The 16,485-nt window shown below is 46.0% G+C and overlaps 1 long non-coding RNA gene across 1 annotated transcript in view; it reads right to left on the reverse strand.

The window, feature by feature from the left end:
* Positions 1-16,485, reverse strand: part of LOC144826346 (uncharacterized) — a 404,090-nt gene that overhangs the window by 193,372 nt on the left and 194,233 nt on the right. The gene's annotated exons all lie outside the window — the stretch shown is intronic.

The raw sequence follows: 16,485 nt of genomic DNA on the forward strand, positions 1-16,485 counted from the left end.
ACATGGAGTTCTGATGTCATTTTCCTATAATAGGTGACTGGTTGCATCACACGCTGCCTATTATAAAGGAATTAGAGACAGATTTGTATACAGGGATTGCAGTAGCCCATTAATTACATTCCACTCTGAGGGGATGTAACTCATTATTTGTTGATTCAGGCATTTCTCATTCAACATATTCATACTATGATAATGACTGCCCCGAAATAGACAGACACCTTGGGATGCTGTTATCACCAGGAGAGGTAAATACATCTTTTTCTGAGTTTTCTCTCATTAAACTCAATATTTGCGAATTACAAGTATATTTTTCAGCCTCGATCTGCCAGCCCTTCTCTGAGGAAATTGTGTGAAATGTGGTAACTGACTGCAAAAATCGATATTCTGATATGTGACTAAACACGTATTACCACACATATTGGAAATTATTAACCCTCTTCTAATCAGAAACGAAGAGACTGATTTAGATGTTGGCGAGACCCCTGTCATGCCTCTTTAGCAGCGGTTACAAGTACTCCATCAAGCTGATGGATTTAGATGTGTGCTAGCTGAAATGTTGTCCATATCGACAGACTGTTTACCATTGCGTAAGCGGCGTACGTCCGTCGACGTGGCAGACTCCATTGGTGGGTAACAGAACTCCTTTGCCCTTAAGTTGGCCAGTTGGTGCCTTCCAAATTACGATTTCCCTGTTGTGCTGGCATTGTCCTAGTGATGGAATCCTGATGGAGTGAGTCCCTGGTGGAGTGGAGACTGGTAAGTGCCACTTTTATAAAGTGTCACTACACATATAAATCCGAATTTGTCAAGCGCAAACTACTCACCCTTACGGGTCTCAAGGCGCTGGAGGCCGTCATGGAAATTAAGTGATCTATTGCCCAGAGTCACATGGTGCTGAGCTGAGATGCCGCCAGAGCCAGGGATCGAACCGTGTACGCTGTCAGTCAGCTGCCCTGGCAGCTGCACCACACTTCTCCACTTGGTTCGGTGTGATTTAAAAATGCATGAAAGTAATGTGTCACACCCCTTTTTGTAAACTCTCTATGCCGGAATCAACAAAACCCTGCTAAACACGCTCCAAAGCATCTGAACACTGCAGCCAGACTTGTCCTCGGAACCCCACAACATGAGCACATGACCCAGCACCTAGGAGTCCTCCACTGGCTCCCCATCGAGAAGAGAGTAACCTTCAAGCTACTCACCCACGCCTACAAATCCCTCCACAACAGCGGACCCAAATACCACAATGAAAGTCTCCTTCCACGTACCCAAAAGGTACCTCTGCACCACCAATCTCGCCTTGGCAGAGACCCCACACATTCGCAGAATCAGAGCAGGTGGAAGAGCCTTCTCCTACGTCACAACAAAAACCTGGAACAAGCTCCCAGTCAACATCAGACACTCCCCCACTCTGCACACCTTCAGGAAGAGCCTCAAGACCTGGCTCTTCGACTGATCCGTAGCTGCACCCCTCCCACCCCAGAGCCTTGAGACCCTCACAGGTGTGACGCGTGCTTTATAAACCCCTGATTGATGGATTGATTGATTGATTGATTGAAAGGACAGCACACATACCACATACACAAACTATTGAATGCAAACCCACATGCACCACAAACGCAACACCCACAACCACCACAATAAAAAAAATCTGTTTCAAAACAGGTGTGTTCATTATATAGTTGATAATTATATAGATGGGTCCTCCCCCCAGTCCAGTCGACTCAGCAAAAAGTCTGGGGGTTATCATCAGTGATGATCTTACGATGAAGCCCCAGATCAATGCTGTAGTCTCTTCCAGTTTTTTCAAGCTGCGGAAAGGGATCACTGACATAATATCGACGACACAAATATCGAGATACACAAATATCGAGTAAAAAATATCGATTGACAAAATATCGACTCCCTATCTTCAAACAGGTAAGTACCAAAATATCGACTCCAAAATATCGACTTACAAAAATATAGACTGTCAAAATATCGATTTTTTTAAATGTCTTAAAATTAAGTTAAAACTAATATAGTAATAAATATATTTAATATAAACTTAGAAATAATTAATAAAAAAATGTAATTTTAATAAATAATTTATATAATTAAAAAAATTATATCACCAAAAATTACACACACATATATATATATATATATATATATATATATATATATATATATATATATATATATATATATATATATATAAACATATTATTAAATAAACATATATAACATTTTAGAAAATGTTTAAAATTTATTGTTACAACTATAGTGAGTTCAACATTAGCAAAAGTGTTGGATAGCGTAGAGGTCAAATTTACTACTCCCAATCCAGTGGGTGCAACAGTAGGGAAAGCGCTGGATAGCGTAGAGGTTAAAATTACTATTCCCACTCCAGGGATGTATGACGTTACAACGCATACTTTTACAACGCCTACCATTACAACAAAACTTTTACAACGCAAAAACTTTTACAACGCATACATTTACAACGCAAGATTTTACAACGCATATACCTTTACAACGCATACCATTACAACGTAAGTATTGGTAAGTATATAATAATTTTTTTAATATAAATTAATAAAAAATATTATAATATAATTTAATAAAATTTCATTTTATTAAATAAATTTAATTTAAATGTAATTTTACTTTATTTTTACAAAGTACCCCTGTACCCCAAAAACCCAAAACTGACCCTGAACCCTAAAAATACCCCTTTACCCATAAACTGAAAACTGACCCTGAACACTAAAAATACCCCTTTACCCGAAAACTGACCCTGAACCCTAAAAATACCCCTTTACCCCAAAAACTGAAAACTGACCCTGAACCCTAAAAATACCCCTTTACCCAAAAACTGAAAACTGACCCTGAACCCTAAAAATACCCCTTTACCCCAAAAACTGAAAACTGACCCTGAACCCGAAAAATACCCCTTTACCCCAAAAACTGAAAACTGACCCTGAACCCTAAAAATACCCCTTTACCCAAAAACTGAAAACTGACCCTGATCCCTTAAAATACCCCTTTACCCCAAAAACTGAAAACTGACCCTGAACCCTAAAAATACCCCTTTACCCAAAAACTGAAAACTGACCCTGAACCCTAAAAATACCCCTTTACCCAAAAACTGAAAACTGACCCTGAACCCTAAAAATACCCCTTTACCTAAAAACTGAAAACTGACCCTGATCCCTAAAAATACCCCTTTACCCCAAAAACTGAAAACTGACCCTGAACCCTAAAAATACCCCTTTACCCCCAAAACTGAAAACTGACCCTGAACCCTAAAAATACCCCTTTACCCAAAAACTGAAAACTGACCCTGAACCCTAAAAATACCCCTTTACCCAAAAACTGAAAACTGACCCAGAACCCTAAAAATACCCCTTTACCCAAAAACTGAAAACTGACCCAGAACCCTAAAAATACCCCTTTACCCAAAAACTGAAAACTGACCCTGAACCCTAAAAATACCCCTTTACCCAAAATCCCAAACATATAACCTTTTAAAAATAATTATATACTTACTAATACTTACATTGTAATAGTATGCGTTGTAACGGTATCTGCGTTGTAAAAACATGCTTTGTAAATGTATGCGTTGTAAAAGTTTTTGCAATTCAAAAGTTTTGTTGTAATGGTAGTGCATAGTAAAAGTAGCGTTGTAAACGTTGCATACCCACTCCAGTGGGTGCAACAGTAGGGAAAGTGTTGGATAGCGTAGGGGTTAAAATTACTATTCCAACTTCAGAGAGTGCAATAGTAGGGAAAGTAAATACTTCACAAATATATATAAATAACATAAATAGTAATACCAATTACAAATAATTAAAATATTAAAAAAGTGTATACAAATATTAAATATTTATTTATAAATACAAAATAAAATTATTTAATTATAAAAATTGCCTACTCATACTAATTAATTACCTATTAACAATAAATTAATTTACAATTTAAAAATTAATAAATTATTTTCAATTACCAATTATATTTTAATTAATTACCAATTAATAATTAATTAACAATTAATTCTAAATAAATATCAATAAATAAATTAACATATTTAATAAATTATAATTAAATTACTTCCCACCCTATTCCCCTATAGACCCACAACCCGCTACAGAAAATAAATTACTAAAATTAAAATATATATCAATTAATCAATTATAATTAATTACCAATTATATTTTAATTAATTACCAATTAATAATTAATTAACAAATAATTCTAAATAAATATCAATACATAAATTAACATATTTAATTAATTATAATTAAATTACTTCCCACCCTATTCCCCTATAAACCCACAACCCGCTACAGAAAATAAATTACTAAAATTAAAATATTTATCAATTAATCAATTATAAATAATTACCAATTATATTTTAATTAATTACCAATTAATAATTAATTAACAATTAATTCTAAATAGATATTAATAAATAAATTAACATATTTAATTAATTAGAATTAAATTACTTCCCACCCTATTCCCCTATAAACCCACAACCCGCTACAGACTTATATTACACAAAAAATAAAAATTATTATTAACTTACCTTAAATTCGATATTTTTGTTGTCTATATTATGTCTAGTCGATATTATGTCCATTCTATATTTTTGATTCGATATTATGTCCATTCTATTCGATATTAATTTTCTCTAGTCGATATTTTTGTTGTCTATATTATGTCTAGTCGATATTATGTCCATTCTATATTTTTTACTCGATATTCTGTCCAGTCGAAATAAAAGACTCGATATTATGACTGTACACCGCGGAAAGTCCGTAAGATTGCCCGCTTTCTGACCACTGAGGCCCTTACTCTAGTTTTGTTAGCCTTAGTCATCTCGAGGATAGACTATGCCAATTCCCTTTATGCTGGCATTCCGGCTTACCTACTGAAGAGGCTGCAACTCGTTCAGAATCAGGCCGCACGTCTCATTCACCATCAACCCAGGCACCAACACGTAAGTCCTTTGTTAAAATCCCTTCACTGGCTTCCCGTGTCCGAGCGCTGTAAATTCAAATTAGGTTGTACTATTTTTAAGTCCCTCGCCAGAACGGGTCCGTCCTTTATTTCCTCACTACTACACCCTTATGTCCCTTCCCGTAATCTCCGCTCCTCCCACCTGGCCCTACTTAAGGTCCCAGTTTTTAAACGTAAGAAACACGGAGGACTGAGATTCTCATTTCTTGCCCCTTCCTTTTGGAACTCACTCCCCCTAGGTATAAGATCTGCTTTCCCCTATACTCGTTTTAGGTCTCTTCTTAAAACTCACTTGTTTTGTAATGCTTACTACTAACGCCTTTCTGCCCTGCGGACTGTCTTCCCCCTTTGCTCAAGCGCCAAGAAACCGCCAGGTGTTAGTTGCGCTTTAGAAATATTTTTTACATTACATCACATTACATTACATTACATTACAAGTTGTAAAAGGAACACTAATGCATTACACTTAAAATAAAAAATGCATGTAAGGGCAATATAAAAATACACGAGGCGAAAGGAAATGATAACACACGATTCATAGTAAGATATGTGTAAAAAACTTACCATTCATCCCGGCGACAATAGAGTTGATTAGCATCGTGGTCAAATTGTAGCAGCAAAGGATGGACCTGGACAATGGGGGTTGAGATGGAAACAGAAGTGGAAAACAGAAAAAAGGTACATTTGTACCTCATTTCCTTCTAATTCAGTAACTCATGTACGGAGGTATCCCCGCCAGAGTTGTCCTGACAGAAGACTCATCGAAATTAGGCTGACGGTAATGCTAGCTGGACTCCCTTCGAAAGTTGCTTTTGCCTATGGCACCATTGAACAGGAAGGAAATCCTGGCAGAATCAGCGGCACTCAGATGATCTTTCGTCCATGGACATGCCAAAACCTAAATCGAGCAGGCGGACTGCCAAGTAGGCAGGTAGTGAAACCATCAAAAAAGGGATGGTGGGATCAGACTCGCCAATATCTAAATCAGGCCCTATGGCCTCTATTGCCTGGAGTAGTAAACCTGTGGGACAGCACACTGAGCAATTCCAAGTAGTTTTGTTTTTCTGGACACAAAATGTACCACTCCAGAAACAACAGATTGGTATTAAGTTGCAGATCCGCACCTGGAAAAAACAGGGCAAGGGCTGCTGGAAAGCTGCACAGCTCGGCCCCCACATATTTCTACTGGACCTCTGCCTGTCTGGAGGTACACAGGAAAGAAGACAATGGTCCCCCTAGAGAGCCTACAGCCTCTTCACCTTCCCCGCCAACTGTCCCATCAACCCCCACCACAGAGATTTACCACATGGTCAGAGCAGGTGTTAAATATCACCATTAAACTCTCTGGAACTGGGGAACAGCTGCACAAGAAGGCCGGTAATGACTCGGTTACTTACCGGTAATGTTCATTACTCTGAGTCATAGTCACAAAGGAACATGACTGTGACGAGGAAGACGTAAGTTATTTCCCATTCCAGGGATTTAAAATAGTGTTCTCTGTATCTCACAGGGGATTCTGAATGGGTTAGTTAATTCCAACACTGGTATTTCCATGTGTGTTGAACCTGCGATGGGCAAGCCCAGCACAAAGGGGGTAGCTTGGCTCAAGTGTCAAGGCAGTGAAGGCTGTAGTGCTAAGCCGCCTCTGACCCAATAATAACCCCCTGCACAGTCACACCAAAAAGAAGGACACCACACCACTGCTGTAGAAAAATACGATTCCGTATATAAAAGTTCTCTGCTGTAAATAGGGATCAATTGGGAAAGCACATTCACATTTCATTTGTTACAGCACTCTGGGATTCAGGTTGAGAATAAATACAGTAAATAGGACTTCAGGAACACTGGTGTTGCATAACTATTACGAATAGCTCTATCAATAAATAAGATGCATATCAGGTTTATATATCACCAATACATGGAATAATAAAGCCTGGTTCATTTAAATGCATAACCACATTTTCATTCTGGTATCGCTGCCACCAATTAAATAAATCAGGAAGTTTACATTTGCAAGATAAACCCACTTTGAAAAGGATAACAGTACTTGTGGAATCATGGGGAATGCATGCGGGCTTCTCTGGATTCACGGTGCACTGGGGACTCTTTTATGTTCACGCGGGGCCTATGCGCGTGTATCGAAAGACAAGGAAACACGGTAAATATGACATTTGGCCCTCCGCTGCCACCGGGGAAGGATGTCCGCTTGCCGGTGTGGTTTACTTGAGCCTACGGCAATATCGCAGGCACCAGGGTAGCACAGTTCGAAGTCAGTAGACGAACAAACGGCTGCCAGCGGGGTCACTCAGTCTCAGCGCTCGCTCAAATCAACGCCGGTGCACAGTTCCTTGATAACGCGGCACCCCTCCAGGGGAAACGACCCACCTGACTACGGCTGCAATCGAATAGCAATTCAGTCGGGGCACAGCACTTCCTACGCCAGCATCAGGGTTCTCAGGGGCTTCACGGACCTCCCTCCGACTTCTTCATACGGGGGCTGGTCCCGCCCACGGCAACAGTTTCCTGGGTCTCTGGGAAAGGGCAGGGACGCTAATCCCGCCCAATGAAGGCCAACCTCTCCCCGCCCCGGCGCACCACCTCACCTTCGATCACTGCACAACCAGGAAGCGCGCAACGCCGGTATGGCTCGGAGACGTCCGAGTACCCCGCGATAGGCGCTATTCACGAAGGGGGCACTGTGGAAGGTCGCGACTCGCCTTTTCTTCACGACTTCGCCACCGGGGGGGGCGGGGAGGCACATAAACTTGGCCACAGTCTTTTGGGGCAATGAGGCACTAGCTGGGCAGGCGCTGTAGGCGCAAGGTTACTGGAACACGCCTGACTGGAACGCCAGTCAGGAATCAGGCTATTAACCCTTGCCACTCTACTGCCTGTGCTCTCAGCCACCTCAGGGGTCAGCAAGGCAGGTGTCACTCTGGTGTCAAGTCTGGAACCTGAATTACATCTAAAATGGCCGCCAGGGACTGGGCTTTATATAGCCAGTGCCCTGAGGTACTGGCACGAGCCAGAAGGTTCTAGAACCTTCCCTGGCTGTGTCAATGGCATGGCACTTTTGAGGTGTCTTTTGGTCACTCAGAGCCACCGAACTGGGGCTCTGGAGCAGCCATTTTGTGTACCTGAGGAAAGTTATGAAATTCCTGTCAGGAAAGCGCGCCAACCAGAAAGGGCGCCAAAACCTCAAAAGGTCAGGGTTCAAGGAGGCTCCAATGGGAGTCACTCACATGAGGGAAATATGTGTCCACCATTTTAAGGTTAAACACACACAGTTTGCCAACCTCAGTTTTGATGTCCACAGGTTTCGCCAGGCGCCTTGTACATAGGTGCCAGAAACCTTGTGAGCAACTGGGTGTCAAGGAACACCTAGCCCCATGAAACAACACACAAAAAGGTCCTGGTAGACAAATAAAAAGAGGCAAATTTTGGGAGGTTCAGGGGAACAAAAGAAATCATATTGGTGAGGGGACTCTCAGAAGCAGACGGGTCCAACACGCGTCCCCCCCAGCCGAAAGTGGGGAGAACTACCCAACCCCTTGGGAGTCCTCAACACTAAGGCGGAAATACCTGGAGAGACCGTCTGCATTGGCGTGGTAAACTCCGGGCCGATGTTCTACCCGAAAGTCCATTCCCTGTAGGGAGATAGACCACCTCAACAGTTTGGGGTTTTCCCCCTTCATCTGCATGAGCCAGCGAAGGGGTCGGTGGTCTGTCTGAACAAGGAAGTGTGAACCAAACAAGTATGGTCGCAGCTTCTTCAGTGCCCAGAACACCGCAAAGGCTTCCCGCTCAATGGTACTCCACCTCTGTTCCCGGGGAAGCAGTCTCCGTGACAAAAAGACCACGGGTTGATCCAGACCCTCTTCATTGAGTTGCGATAACACCGCCCCAATGCCAATATCCGATGCATCTGTCTGGACAATGAACTCTTTTGAAAAATCTGGAGCCTTCAGGACTGGAGCTTTACACAATGCTTGTTTCAGAGTGTCGAAGGCTCGCTGGCAAGCCTCCGTCCAGATGACTCTCCTGGGTTGCTTTTTGGCCGTGAGTTCTGTAAGGGGTGCCGCGATAGTGCCATACCCCTTCACGAACCGTCTGTAGTAACCTGTGAGGCCCAGGAAGGCTCGGACCTCAGTCTGGGTCTTGGGGGGTTTCCAGGCCATGATTGCCTCAATCTTCACCTGAAGGGGCTGCACCGTTCCCCGGCCCACCAAGTGACCTAAGTACACTACCGACCCCTGTCCAATCTGACATTTGCTGGCCTTGATCGTCAAGCCAGCCTGTTCCAGGGCCTGGAGAACGGCTTGCAAGTGCTGCAAGTGATCCTCCCAACTGCTACTGAAGACAGCTATGTCATCCAAGTAAGCAGCGGAGAATGACTCCATCCCGGTGAGGATCATGTTCACCAGCCGCTGGAAAGTGGCAGGAGCGTTCTTGAGCCCGAAAGGCATAACGCAGAACTGGTAGTGTCCATCAGGTGTGGAGAAGGCTGACCTTTCCTTGGCTCCATCAGTCATGGGAATCTGCCAGTACCCTGCAGTGAGGTCAATGGTACTGAGATATTGGGCATCTCCCAACCGGTCAATCAATTCATTCGCCCGAGGGATCGGATGAGCATCGGTTTTCGTTACTGAATTGAGTCCTCGGTAATCCACACAGAATCGTAATTCTGGTGTGGTGCCAGGTGGGGCAGCTTTGGGTACCAAAACCACCGGGCTGGACCAAGGGCTGTTCGAAGGTTCGATGACGCCTAGCTCCAGCATCTTGGCTACCTCGCTTCGAATGCTGGCCTTCACCTTGTCAGACAGCCGGTAAGACTTTGACTTCACAGGTGGGCTGTCTCCTGTGTCCACGTCGTGGGTACACAGATGGGTTTTACCCGGGACAAGGGAGAACAGTGGAGCGAATGTCCCCAGGACCTGGCGACATTCCTCCTGCTGCTCAGGAGTCAGGGATGGTGAGAGTTTTACTCCCTCCTCTGACCCATACTTTTCTTGAGACGCAAGGAGGTCGGGGAGAGGCTCTGTGTCCTCTTCCTCCGATCCGTCAGTCACCATTACCAACATGACTTCGGGCCTCTCGAAGTAGGGCTTGAGGCGATTGGCATGTAACACCCGATGCGGATGCCGAGGGGTCCTTACGTCCACCAGATAGGTAGACTTGCCCATCTTCTCCAATACCTCATAGGGGCCTGTCCAACGGTCCTGGAGAGCGCTCAGCTCCCCCGGCTCCATCACCCACACCTTCTGTCCAGGCTCCAACTCCACTGGGTGAGCATTGTGGTCATACCACGCTTTCATAACTGCTTGACTGGCTTCCAAGTTGTCAGAAGCTTGCTTCCACAACTTAGCCATTTGGCTTCGGAAGGCCATCATGTAGCTCACCACATCCTGGGGAACTTTCCGGGGAGACTTTTCCCAGGAGTCCCTCACCAGGCTGAGAGGTCCACGTACAGGGTGCCCGTACAAAAGCTCGAAGGGGCTGAAGCCCACTCCCTTCTGTGGCACTTCCCTGTAGGAAAAGAGCAAACAGGGTAGGAGGACGTCCCATTTCCTCCGCAGGCTTTCGGGTAGACTTCTGATCATACCCTTCAAGGTTTGGTTGAACCTTTCCACGAGACCATTGGTCTGTGGGTGATAAGGAGTGGTGAACCGGTAGGTCACTCCATACTCCTTCCACATTGCCCGCATATATGCTGACATGAAGTTGGTCCCCCTGTCAGACACAACTTCTTTGGGGAATCCCACTCGGGTAAAGATCCCCATCAGGTCCTTCGCCACTACCGGTGCAGTAATGGTTCTCAGAGGGACTGCCTCTGGATACCTTGTGGCTTGATCCACCAGTACCAGGATAAACCTGTGACTGGATGATGTCGGTGTATCTAGGGGCCCAGCAATGCCGATGCCCACCCTTTCAAAGGGGGTGCCAATGACGGGAAGTGGTTCCAGGGGAGCCTTCAGCTTCGTCCCTGTTTTCCCACTGGCTTGGCATGACACACACGATCAACAGTATGAATCGGACGCCACCCTCCTTCGAGGCCAATAAAAGTGGGGGACAAGCCGGGCAAAGGTTTTGTCCTGACCCAAGTGTCCTGCCAAGGGAATCTCATGAGCCAACTCTAATAGGAAGGCTCGGTAACACTGTGGGACTACCAGGGCCCGTGACAGTCCGTGCACTGGCGCCCTGGGTTCACGGTAGAGGAGACCATCCTCCCAGTAAACACGATAGTTCCCAGACTCGTTACCTGCTGCCTGGGCTTCAGCCTGTTGCCTCAGACCCTCGAGGGTGGGACATTCCCTCTGTCCCTTGCTTAGCTCCTCCCTGGATGGTCCTCCCTCCACTCGCCACTCAGCGGAGATAGGCAGATCCTCCAACGGAACCATGTCCACCTCCGCGGACTCCGGGTCCACCTCCACAGGTGGCCTATCTGTCTCACGGGGCACGGACATCGAGGCAGGCTCTTCCTGTCCTCGAGATGCTCCCTCATCAGCAGCTGGGTGGGCCATTGTTCCAGGCTCCAACCCACGCGACTTCTCTTCCTGAGCAGCCGCAGACCTGGTATCACACAGGCCCAATCAGGTGTACCCAGCATCTCAGTGTGAGTCCGGTATTCCACCTCCTTCAAAGCATTGTGCTCCATATCATTACCCAGCAGACAATCGACTGGCACGGCGGGGCTTACGGCAACTCGAAGTGAACCTGCAACCCCTCCCCACTCAAAGGGAACCTCGGCCACAGGATAGTGGCCCATTCTGCCGTCAGCCATCGCGGCTGGATGAAGTACGCCTGGAATCACCTGCTCTGAGGACACCAGATGACTCCTTACCATAGTCATACTGGCTCCTGTATCTCTCAGAGCTTCCCCTCTATGGCCATTGATGGTGACCCATTGCCCATACTTGGTAGTATTTGAGGGCACCTGGATCTTTGGAACCATCTCCCGATCACCCAGGGACACTAAGTTGACTCCCGCCCACTCCCTCCCCTTAACTAAGGGCATCTCCTCCCCGAGCGCTACACTAGCGACTCCCGGTGCCTTTCCTCCAGTGGGAGGGGGTGGTCTCTTTGGGCATTTCACGTCTCCCTTATAATGTCCAATACCACCGCATTCAAAGCAATGGACAACCCTTGGCTGCTGACTCTGGCCAGGATTAGGGTTCTTCTGCGGGTTAGCCTTAGAGTTGCAAAAGAAACTTTTCCCCTTAAAGTTATTTTGGGGGCCTTTCGGAGAACTCCTGTTTCTTGTTATCTCCTCCCTCTTTCTTCTGGGGAGCGCCCTGTCCAGACTTCTGAGAATCTCCTCCCGTCCCCTTCGTGGACACTCGGGTACTCGCCCAAATGTCCGCCTCCTCAGCAAGCTTACGGGGGCAAGTAAGTTTGCTGTCTACCAGGTGTTGCTTCAGCTCGGGAAGACATTTCTCGAGTAGATGTTCCTTGAGTATTAGGTCGTACAAGCCTCGATAGTCCTCCACCTCATTACCTTGGACCCACCCATCCAGGGCTTTCTTGGCAAAATCCAGGAAGTCAACCCAATTCTGTGAGCTCAGTTTGTGGCTGCCCCTAAACCTTTGCCGGTATTTCTCGGGGGTCAACCCAAACTTCCTGATGAGCGCAACCTTCATGGCAGGGTAGTTTACGTGTTCCTCCCAAGTTAGGGCCAATAGTGCATCCCTACCTGTCGGAGGCATGTACCGGTATAATCCACCACCCCAATGCTTCTCATGGATCCCATGGGCTCTTAAGGAGACCTCAAAGGCTGCCAGCCACTTGGCTATGTCCTCTCCAGCGGTATGACTGGCGACTACGTCCTTGGGTAAATGGGGCCTGGGCTCCCTGGCAAATGCCTTTGACTCGACACCCTCCGGAGTGATATTGTGGGCCTGGAGGTCGAGTTCTCGTAGCTTGAACTCGTGTTCCATCCTCCTCCCCTCCCTCCTTTCTTCCATCTCCATTTTTGCTATTTCCCACCTTAACTGTCTTTCCTCTCTCCTGTCGGCTAACTCGGTCTCTGACAACCCTCTCGATGACACACTGCTGCCCTCCCGTGAGGTTACCTTAGGGCTGATTGACATTTCACCCACCCCCGGGAGACATTCCGCAGTCCCAACAATGACAGTACCTCTGTCTGACTCCTCCTCCTCCACCGTTCCCTCCGTGTGCGCTTCCACCCAGGCTCGCAGACTAGTACGGAGCTCCTCTCTTTTGGCCCCTCGCCTAACGAACACTCCCCTTTCCTGACAGAAATCCTTGAGCTGTGCCAAAGTATAGGTCTCCAGCTCTGACATTTCGAATTCCATCTTGCCAGTGAAAAGTGTGGACAACCACCCCGAAGTAGGTTACCAGGATAGGAACTCTGAGGGTCACCTCCACCCACCTCCAGGAAAGAATTTAGAAAAAGCAAAATGTTGAATTCGAGGGCCGCTAGGAGAAAACTCCGGGTGTATACCTGTGACGCACACTGAATTATTATGGGGTACAGAACAAGCACGGCTCGCAATCCCACCCGCTGAGCACCAATTTTATGTTGGACCTGCGATGGGCAAGCCCAGCACAAAGGGGGTAGCTTGGCTCAAGTGTCAAAGCAGTGAAGGCTGTAGTGCTAAGCCGGCTCTGACCCAATAATAACCCCCTGCACAGTCACACCAAAAAGAAGGACACCACACCACTGCTGTAGAAAAATACGATTCCTTTATATAAAAGTTTCTGCTGTAAATAGGGATCAATTGGGGAAGCACATTCACATTTCATTTGTTACAGCACTCTGGGATTCAGGTTGAGAATAAATACAGTAAATAGGACTTCAGGAACACTGGTGTTGCATAAATATTAGGAATAGCTCTATCAATAAATAAAATGCATATCAGGTTTATATATCACCAATACATGGAATAATAAAGCCTCGTTCATTTAAATGCATAACCACATTTTCATTCTGGTATCGCTGCTACCAATTAAATAAATCAGGAAGTTTACATTTGCAAGATAAACCCACTTTGAAAAGGATAACAGTACTTGTGGAATCATGGGGAATGCATGCGGGCTTCTCTGGATTCACGGTGCACTGGGGACTCTTTTATGTTCACGCGGAGCCCATGCGCGTGTACCTAAAGACAAGGAAATACGGTAAATATGACATTTGGCCCTCCGCTGCCACCGGGGAAGGATGTCCGCTTGCTGGTGTGGTTTACTTGAGCCTACGGCAATATCGGAGGCACCAGGGTAGCACAGTTCGAAGTCAGTAGACAAACGAACGGTTGCCAGCGGGGTCACTCAGTCTCAGCGCTCGCTCAAATCAACGCCGGTGCACAGTTCCTTGATAACGCGGCACCCCTCCAGGGGAAACGACCCACCTCACTACGGCTGCAATCGAATAGCGATTCAGTCGGGGCACAGCACTTCCTACGCCAGCATCAGGGTTCTCAGGGGCTTCACGGACCTCCCTCCGACTTCCTCATACAGGGGCTGGTCCCGCCCACGCCAACAGTTTCCCGGGTCTCTGGGAAAGGGCAGGGACGCTAATCCCGCCCAATGAAGGCCGGCCTCTCCCCGCCCCGGCGCACCACCTCACCTTCGATCACTGCACAACCAGGAAGCGCGCAACGCCGGTGGGGCTCGGAGACGTCCGAGTCCCCCGCGATAGGCGCTATTCACGAAGGGGGCACTGTGGAAGGTCGCGACTCGCCTTTTCTTCACGACTTCGCCACCGGGGGGGGGGGTGGGGAGGCACATAAACTTGGCCACAGTCTTTTGGGGCAATGAGGCACTAGCTGGGCAGGCGCTGTAGGCGCAAGGTTACTGGAACACGCCTGACTGGAACGCCAGTCAGGAATCAGGCTATTAACCCTTGCCACTCTACTGCCTGTGCTCTCAGCCACCTCAGGGGTCAGCAGGGCAGGTGTCACTCTGGTGTCAAGTCTGGAACCTGAATTACATCTAAAATGGCCGCCAGGGACTGGGCTTTATATAGCCAGTGCCCTGAGGTACTGGCACGAGCCAGAAGGTTCTAGAAACTTCCCTGGCTGTGTCAATGGCATGGCACTTTTGAGGTATCTTTTGGTCACTCAGAGCCACCGTACTGGGGCTCTGGAGCAGCCATTTTGTGTACCTGAGGAAAGTTATGAAATTCCTGTCAGGAAAGCGCGCCAACCAGAAAGGGCACCAAAACCTCAAAAGGTCAGGGTTCAAGGAGGCTCCAATGGGAGTCACTCACATGAGGGAAATATGTGTCCACCATTTTAAGGTTAAACACACAAAGGTTGCCAACCTCAGTTTTCATGTCCACAGGTTTCGCCAGGCGCCTTGTACATAGGTGCCAGAAACCTTGTGAGCAGCTGGGTGTCAAGGAACACCTAGCCCCATGAAACAACACACAAAAAGGTCCTGGTAGACAAATAAAAAGTGGCAAATTTTGGGAGGTTCAGGGGAACAAAAGAAATCATATTGGTGAGGGGACTATCAGAAGCAGACGGGTCCAACAATGTGGAAATAACATAGAACTTGTAATGAGAACCTCACCATTTCTACAAATATTCTGAGGCACCACTTTGAAAATGCTGAGTAGTATGGATGTGAAAGTGCGACCATGCAATGTGCTATGAAACAAGTAGTAAACTCTCAAAAGTTCCAAAGTGTTTCGTTTTGCTACTGCACACAGAAAACTCGGCAAATGCTCAAATTGGAGGGGAAAATGTCAAAACAATTGCCAACTTGCTTTGAAAATATTAGCAAAAGGTTAACTTTCAGTCAAATAATCGGATTACGTTGTTCAGCTTGGGTGAGTGGTTCTATTATTTCGAAAAGTATTCGCCAACCTGGGAATAAATTGCTTTAGTGAGGAAAACCAGTAGCCTATATAAACTTGCAAAAAGCAAAAATGCAGGACTTCGCTTGAGAAAAAAATCATATGCGCCTAACAGTGCAATGCCTAAGGCTGCTACTGAAACCATCTCACACTGTTAGCAGAGCGTCAGGGTGTTTTACTAATTGATTAGAATGGCTGAATTTAATAAGGAGCCACCTTGAAGGCTTCAACTATAACCGTTTCATGCCTTTAGCAGACTGTCAAACAGTTTTACAAATGGAACATTCACTCTTTAAAGGTACGAAGCATGTTTTCACTCTCACTGTTTTAAAATGTTTTTGCTTTGAATCTTTGTAAACTCCTCTAAACTTAAAGATGGTTAAAACATGCACACGGTTTTTCAATGGTGCCTTTCATAATTCTATGTGCAATAATCTATTGTATCACATTTTTTGTGTTACTCTTTCAATTTCTGGTACTACAAAATTTTCCGTTTAGAAGCAGAAATCTGCTACACAGCAAAACGACAAATATCCAGTAAGTGGAACCAGAAATATGAATTTTTAACTTTTTAGTTGAAATAATGTGAAAAAGCTTTAAGTGCCAATGATAGTCTATTGTCAAGGTAGACCTGGAAAGAGATGGAGCTTAGGTCGGGTACACCA

This window comes from Lissotriton helveticus, chromosome 3_2 (genome assembly GCF_964261635.1).
Source record: "Lissotriton helveticus chromosome 3_2, aLisHel1.1, whole genome shotgun sequence".
Classification (NCBI taxonomy): domain Eukaryota; kingdom Metazoa; phylum Chordata; class Amphibia; order Caudata; family Salamandridae; genus Lissotriton; species Lissotriton helveticus.